Below are 8,680 nucleotides of genomic sequence, written 5' to 3'. Positions count from 1 at the left end.
ATATCAAGTCTAGTATTTGATAGATATAAAAGCTTGCCCACAATTCGTCTATACTGACCAGAATTACTGAGCAATTTTCCAATAGTTTTACTTAGTTTTGCTCCATAATCAATAGGAGTGGTGGCAGGTTTTCACCCTTCAAATCCTATTTCCTTGAGTAAATCAAGGACATATTTCCTTCAGTACAAAGTAATTTCCGTCTTGGATCTTGCCACTTCGAGATAAAGGAAGTACTTCAAATCTCCCATGTCTTTGATCCGAAATCTCTCATGAAGAACATATTTAACTGAGTTAATTTCATTTAGGTCATCACCTGCCAATACTTAGTCATCTACATACACTAGAATTGCTGTAAATCCACGTGATGTAATCTTGGTGAAGAGGCTGTAATCTGATTTCCTTGGAGTGAATTTTAGCTCAAGTAAAACCGATTTGAGCTTGCAATTCCATTGTCTACTAGCTTGTTTTAATCCATACAAGGACTTTTTAAGCTTGCAAACTTGACCTGGTGAGACTTCTAAACCTGGAAGCACCTTCATATAGACCTCCTCATCGAGTTCACCATGCAAAAACGCCATGTTGACATCAATTTGTTTAAGGTGTCACCCTTTCACTGCTGCAACCACTCTCAAAGTCCCTAGCTTTATTACAGGACTGAAGGTGTCTCGATAAATGGAGAAGAAACTTGCGTATGAGGATGGAGAAGAAATTGCGTGAAAGAGGGCGTTCAGATCAAACAAAGAAAAAAAAGGGAAAAATAGATTCATGGAGCAAAAACCGCGAACAAGCACTTCAACTGTAAAGATGGACTCATCATCCTTCTCTAATCACGTTAACAAATTGTGAATCAGAGAGCAAGTTTTTCATCCTTCAATCGGGATCTCCATGTTCCTCCATCTACGCTCACCGCACCATGTGAAAATTGCATATAAGCATGGAGAAGAACAATAACAGAGAAACCAAGAAGGAATTGAGAATTGAAATTGAATAGTAATCAGACTCAAAAAATACAATACTACAGTTTGCTATTTATATAAAATACTACTTCCAACAGAATTGCCTTGCTATTCTAACAAACTATATAGCTCAGCATATCAACAAAACCCACTACTAGCAACTTTTCTATACAAGAGAAATAACAACCTGTATTAAGAAATTTCAACTAACAGAATAAATATCAAGTAATAGATTGTATAGATCTTTCTTTATGAATTCTTTTTGCGTGACCATGAACCCCATTATACGACAAATTCTAACATTATAAAAGTGCAAACTATCAACTTGTGCTTTATCAGTGTCTGTCATAGTTCGATATGCTCGAACAAATTGGATATATTTAGGTGCGATGAGGTTATGGTTGTAAGTCTCTTTGCTTTACACATTACACGTGTGATTAGTTTATGATCTTTTTTTTCTATTCTCCATCTCTAAGTACTTTTTTCCTTCGTGTACCCTCTTTGTTACAAACCATCTATCACATATTAATGTTTCCATTGAAATCTTGCCTTTTTTTCATCAAATCTCACAATAAAATCGTGCATTTTAGCATAATTTATATAAAAATTACAACATTATTTAACAGTGTCAAACAAAATATCCCACAGGTCATCATAACTTAATTTGTTTAACTTCTCAACTTCTTAAATTTTGTTTCTACAATTTGACATATCTATAGATTCACTATTTTTATCCTCATTATTGATAATGTCTTCTTCCTCCTTGTGAGAATTACTATCATACCCAAAACACAACTCATCATATTCAATAAATTTCTATAAAAATTTATTATCATCGATGTTTATGCTTATGATAAAATTCTATTCAAAAAATAAATAATAAAAATAATTAATTAAGATACTAATTAACTTTACAAAAAAAATTTTAAAATAGGAAAATTATAAATTAAACAATTATAATCTATCAAATTTAAAAATCTTTAGAGCAAAAATACTCAAATGCAACAAGGATATACATATCCGATTATAGTGGTATTATATCTTGTTGATTTTTCATGGAATCCAAAAAAAAAGATCTGTTACTCAACTTTGTCTTCAATTGCATCTTTTAAAGATGATTTTATTTATAAATTTCTAAAATTATTTTAAAATGTATTTCAACCAATTGACTACAAGCTTGCTAATTACCAAAAAAGAAAAAATCGGTTACCTAGATTATTATTTTTTTTATTAGTTCAATATTAATAGTAATTAATTATAGTAAAAGTACATAAGGTTAGTCACAAAATATTTTTTTATTTTTTTGTTTTCATTCATTTGAAATTTTTAAAATGAGAAGAACCATTAAATAGACTGCCAAACACTAAACTGGATAATGCTAGTCCTTATAAACTTTTGTATGGTAACTTATCTAACATTTCATATTTAAGAGTATTTGATTCTCTTGTATATGCCTCTATATTAACAAATTCAAGAACAAAATTAGACCCAAAAGTCAAAAAAATAACTTTTTTCGGTTTTAAATTAGGAACAAAAGATTTTTGACTTATTGATTTAAAATCAAAGAAAATTTTTATATCTAAAAATGTAACTTTCTATGAAACTCATTTTTCATTTTCACATTCCACTAGCACTGACATTTCTATGGTACCCACTCGTACTTCACAATGCATTGATTTTTTTTAATATGATACACCATCCACACATTATTTGCAATCACCCACACATACCACACTCACATATTCAAATGAATATTTCTCAATCTCAATGCATTCACCAATTTTCTTACATACCATTGCACCCATTATCACACCACGCACTAACAATACACCTGCATCACAAAACTATGACATCACACATGACTGCATCACTAGAAAATCTGAAAGAGTCAAGAAATCGCCTGCTTATTTGAAGGACTACCATTGTATGATAATCCACGCAGCTCACTCTAGCAACTTTGCTAACTCTAACTCTTTATATCCTATCTCACAATACTTATTATATGATAAATTAACCCCAAAATATAAGTCCATTTTTCTAGCCATCACCTCAAATCCAGAACCTGGCACTTATGAGGAAGCGGCTGCACATGAATGTTGGAGAAAAGCAATACAAGCTGAATTGACAGCTCTAGATCAGAATAGAATTTGGTGTCTCATTAAACTCTCAAAAGGCAAGAAGGTTGTGGGTTGCAAATGAGTTTTTCGGGTAAAATTCAATCCCTATGGCACCATAGAAAGGCACAAAGCAAGGCTAGTTACAAAAAGATTCACTCAAGTGTAAGGAATGAATTATGGTGATACTTTTAGTCTAGTTGTCTAAATGACTACTCTACGAGTAATGTTAGCATTAGCAGGGACAAAAAAAATGACATTTGAAACAGCTGGACGTCAATACTGCTTTCCTTCACGGAGATTTGGACAAGAAAGTTTATATGAGGATACTACCCAGTTTGGCCGTGTCACAACCAAGTTTGGTTTATAAATTACAAAAGTCTTTATATGGGCTTAAGCAAGCAAGCAGACAATAGAATATTAAACTCACTCAGACTCTTATTGATGCTGGTTATAAACAGTTTTTTTATGATCATTCCCTCTTCATCAAGAAACAATCTGAAAGCTTTACTGCCATTCTAGTATATGTTGATGACTTGGTATTAACCGGGGATGACATTGGCAAAATCAATTCCATCAAGCAAATTTTGGATGAAAAATTCAAAATAAAGGATCTTGGTAATCTCAAGTACTTCTTGGGAACGGAAGTAGCACGTTCTAACTCTGCAATTCACATTTATCAATGGAAGTACGCCATGGACCTTCTCAAGGATTTTGGTTATCAAGATTGCAAGCCTATCTTCACCCCATTTGATTAGAGTAAGAAATTCTCGAAAGAGTTAGGTACCATTTTAACAGACAACACTACAGACAGCTCATCGGTCGACTCCTTTACCTCACAAACACTAGACCCGATATCTCTTATGTTGTGGGACGTTTGAACCAGTTTTTGACTGTACAACCACTTCTCACCTATAGGCTGCTTTTCGCGTACTCCGATATTTAAAAGACAAACCTGCAACTGGTCTATTCTTCTCCTCTACTTCTAATCTGCATCTCACTGAATTTGCTGACGCTGACTGGGCTACTTGTGGCGATACTCGTCGTTTCGTTTCTAGTTATTGCTTTATGCTTGGGAACTCCCTCATTAGCTGGAAGAGTAAGAAGCAAATCATCGTTACCAAGTTCTCTGCAGAAGTTGAATATAGGTCTCTTGCTGTTGTCACATGTGAAGCTAGTTGGTTATCTTTCTTAATGGATTTCATTGGTTTGCGGCTTCAACAGTCTATCACTCTATTTTGTGACAATCAGTCAACCATTCACATTGTCAATAATTTCATCTTTCATGAGAGAACCAAACACATTGAAGTGGACTCTCACATTGTTCGTGAAAAGCATTTGTCTGGTCTCATTCATCTTATGCCAGTTCGTTCCAAAGACCAACTTGTTAATTTTCTGATCAAAGCTCTGTCACCGAGTCCTTTTCTTACTAATGTTTCCAAGCTAGGATTGTTAAGTTTATACCATTCTAACTTGTGGGAGGGTGTTACCTAGATTATTATTTTTTATTATTTTAATGTTGATGGTAATTAATTATAGTAGGAGTACATAAGGTTAGCCACAAAATATTTTTTTCAATTTTCTGTTTTCATTCATTTGAAACTTTCAAAATGAGAAGAACCAATCTTTCTCCCTCTCTCAACTTTCACTCTTCCTCTCTCTCTTCTGGTTCATTAAACCATTAACATCACAGCTTGAATAGCGTATGACATGAGATTTTCTTCAAAACTAAATACAATCCATAGTTTGAACCCTTTTTAGAGGTGCAAAACAAGTTTAGATAATAGTGCTATGAATGACCTAACTCATGCTTATTTATCAAACAATTTTTTTTTTTGTACCAAATGACATACATACGATATATCGGTCTAAAATCAGAGAACAGTTTAAAGAATGAAAACCTAACCTAATATTACTGTTGGCTATGTGTTTCTAGCTCAAGAGGGAGAAATAGAGTGCTATTGTGTAGTGACAGAGGATGCAGTGGCCATGGCGAACAATGGCGAGACACGACGGTGTTGGTGGAGGAGGCAAATATAGAGGCGGTACGAATAGGGGGTCATAGGTAGAATGTAACACCCTACTACACAGTGTTTTATGCTTAAGTCATAGAACAGAGGTAGTGTGGTATTACAGACCTTTAATAGTAAGGATATACATATAATACTGAAAGAAATAATATACTAGGAGCCTTGAAACAGAGCGGGTAAACAAAAATCGCAAAATAAAAAGCGCAACGCTCAAGGAATAGGATTACTTGCGTGCTAAGAAACCTAATAGGAACATGATAAAACAATAAACGAAGGGATAAAGAAAAGCCAAAGAACAGCATAACTAGCCTCTGACTCAGCCTGCGAAGCTAAGGCTGGCCGGAGGATACATATATACATATAAACATACATAAGTGTCCCCAAAATATACCAAAATACCAAAGTAAACTCCTATCTCTCCCTCAACCTCTAAGAGAAGCAGCATACATAAGTTACTTGGAGAGTAAGCTACACATATATATACATATATACAAATAGAAAGCAAAATACACCCAAGGACTACTCCGCTTTCCAGAATCCAGACGCTTAGCGAGGAGCCTCTCGACCTGCATCTGAAAAACAACAATACAATATGGAATGAGAACCGGAGGTTCTCAGCATGGTAAAAGTGCCACGCGTATAAGAAAATACGGTCCTGAGAATGCCATAGGCAATCCTAGAACTCCGTTATTCAATTATCCAACTTAAGTACTAAACAGAAGCCATAAACAGGGGTAGGTATTCTAAATCTGCCTAACTTACTCAAGTTCAAGCTTAACCTAACACCAAACCATTTCCTCCGTTTCCTCCATCCTTTCATCATTCAGAATGCAACAGAAACAAGCAACCAAACAAGTTCACGCACAAGTAATGATCAAATAGTACAAATAGCAAGTATAACAAATAGCAGGTAATATATATCAATTAGGCATACCCAGGAAATGCATAGCAATTAATACAAACAAATGCATATGATGCATGTCTGTCCTATGGCTGATGGGGCCCATCTGTCGGTTATCCAGCCAACCCGACAAGTCCGAAAACCTTAGACTGTCCCCCGTCGCGCATCCCCAAGAGTCTATGCATAGAGTTCACATTCAATCATCATATAATCACTCAATGGGGGCTATCCATACCCGGGAATTTATACGTGCCCGGTCACCCTTACGACGTAGGGTCAACAGAGTATCGAGATTCAACCTGGAACACGTGGTGGCGAGCCACAGTTCTTACCCAGGGAAACTCGTATCTCAGATATCATTATTCATAAGCCATGGCAATTATCATCAATACATCATCAAGTATCAAACCTTAACATTAAACTTCATTAACATCCTTATTTTCTTCATAAAAGCCACTATTTACAACTTTCTTCACCTTCAAGTTATCTTATTTTCCTAGCTTCTTTTACCTACTGGACCTAGAACCATGCTTTAAGCCTTAAAAGGAAGAAAATGGAGGTTTAGAAGTGGAAAATTTGTTTAAAAACATTCAAAACCGGTTTGGTCACCCTGAACTCAGATTTAAACACTAAACTTGCAACGTCCATAACTTTCTCCACAAAATTCCGTTTTCCACAAAGTTGATATCAATCAAAAGCTCTTGAAACTATCTTTTATTTGCAACAAACCACAACCCAATCCAAAATTTGAGGAGAATATTATGGATGTCTAAAGTTCATCAAAATTTGGTTTTAACCACTTTCAACAAAACCTCTTTTTCTCCAACTTAAGTTTCTTACCATTTAAAACTTGCATTGTAAAACCATATCAACTCAATTCATCAACAACCATTACCAATATAAGCTTTAATCAACTCAACCAACCTAGAACATCAAAATTATCCACTTTTACCTCATACATCAATAACTTTTCCTTTGTTCACATCAATTCTTCACCTATACCAATTCTCATCATATATTTATCAACCTTCCATCAACATATACTAATTAAATGCCATTAACATAAGTCAATTCTTCATACATGTTAATCCATCAACTTGACATAACAACCATTTATTAACAATCACCAACCATAATTCATCAATATCAACTTCAATATAACCCATTATAAGCAAGTCCAAAAGCATGAAATTAATAACATCAATACCTCAAAATTCCAATCTATGTTCATCAACAATTTACTCCAACAACATTACAAACTACTCATTAAATGCAATTAACAGTTCAACTTATCCTATGGTTCCTCTAACCTAAGTTTTCACAACACCGTAAATATTAAACGTGCGAAACTTAAACCATACCTTGGCCGATCACTTAGTTCACCCAAGGCAGCCTCACAACTCAAAATTACAGCCCCTCCAAACTCAAACAAACAGCCCCAAACCAAGCTTGATCACCAACAAGCCTCCAACAAGCATCAACATTCACATACACACTACCTAAACCACAATTAACACATCCAAACATAACAACTCAATACCCAAATTCCTAAATTCAGAAATTTTATTAGGGTTTGAGATCTCTTACCTTTACCCACTGATCCTTGGGCAATACCCACAAGAAATCAAGTCTAGTGGACCCCTAAAACATAAAAATCATAAAGGAATTGAGTTTCTCAAATCTTAAACTCGAAATTCATATACCAGCAGAAATGGGGCTAGGAAAAACCGATTCACTTACTGTTTTGTTTGGATAGAATTGAAGAGCTCGACGAGCCCGACGCGTGGCCGCAAACGGTGCGGCGATCGGAGCCCGGATGAGGAAGTTATGGTAGTTGGAAGGAATGGTGAGGGTTTGTGAATCTCCTCTCCCTCCCTTGCTGTAATGGCGTCGCAGCAGCTTATGAGGAAGAAAAGAGCTGCTGCCTCATTTAAGTGTTTGGGTCCGGTTGAACCCACGGGCCCGGTTCAACCGGTTTGGCCTTTCTGGTCTGTTTTTGGGCCAAATTTTCGAAATTGGTATCAAAATTTTTGTTTCGACGAGCTCTATCCTATTTTGATATTAGTTTTGTATTTTTAGCTTTCCTAATTAAAATTCAATTTATTAACTAATAATTTACCGATTTTTGCGGGGTTTACATAGAAGACGTGAGAGACGGTAATGGAGATAGATAAAAAGAGTGAAAGATAGAAAAAATGTGACTGTGGTCAACGTGGGTGGTGGTAGCTAGAGCTGTCGATGAATATTGCCTTCAAATTTGAGGTGAGGATGTTCCTTTTTGAGGGTAAGAGTATTTTGTTTTTGAAAAAAAAAATATTCTCTAAAAAAAAGAAGAAAATGTTCTCTTTTTTTTATTTTATATTAATTTTAATAAAATATAATATTTAACTAATCATATATAGCTAATAATATATATATATATATATATATATATATATATATATATATATATATATTGGTATTTATACAAAAATTATATTTAATATATTTTTAAAATATATTAAATTTTAATTTTTTTAAATTATTTAATTATTAATTGAGTGAGATTAATAACGTCTCGTATTTATATTAAAAAAAGTCTAGGGGACCAGCACTTTTATTAAAATTTGGCTAACACTTAACCATCAAAAGAAAATTGAGTAATTCCACATCATTAGATGTAATCTTATACCATTAAAA

General features: G+C 34.3%; 1 long non-coding RNA gene across 1 annotated transcript; it reads right to left on the bottom strand.

Moving 5' to 3' along the window:
• Positions 1–5,393: 5,393 nt before the first annotated feature.
• On the bottom strand, positions 5,394–7,897 carry LOC148566200 (uncharacterized). Its single transcript, XR_015883624.1, has 4 exons — positions 7,742–7,897; positions 7,589–7,642; positions 7,363–7,500; positions 5,394–5,672 (listed from the first exon to the last, which is right to left on the bottom strand). It is a non-coding gene; the product is annotated as an uncharacterized LOC148566200 (long non-coding RNA).
• Positions 7,898–8,680: the final 783 nt, after the last annotated feature.

This window comes from Arachis ipaensis, chromosome B5, assembly GCF_059453495.1.
Source record: "Arachis ipaensis isolate K30076 ecotype BB chromosome B5, ASM5945349v1, whole genome shotgun sequence".
NCBI classification, from domain to species: Eukaryota; Viridiplantae; Streptophyta; class Magnoliopsida; order Fabales; family Fabaceae; genus Arachis; species Arachis ipaensis.
The sequence above is the reverse complement of the archived record's forward strand: the minus strand, read 5'-3'. Positions and strand labels throughout refer to the sequence as shown.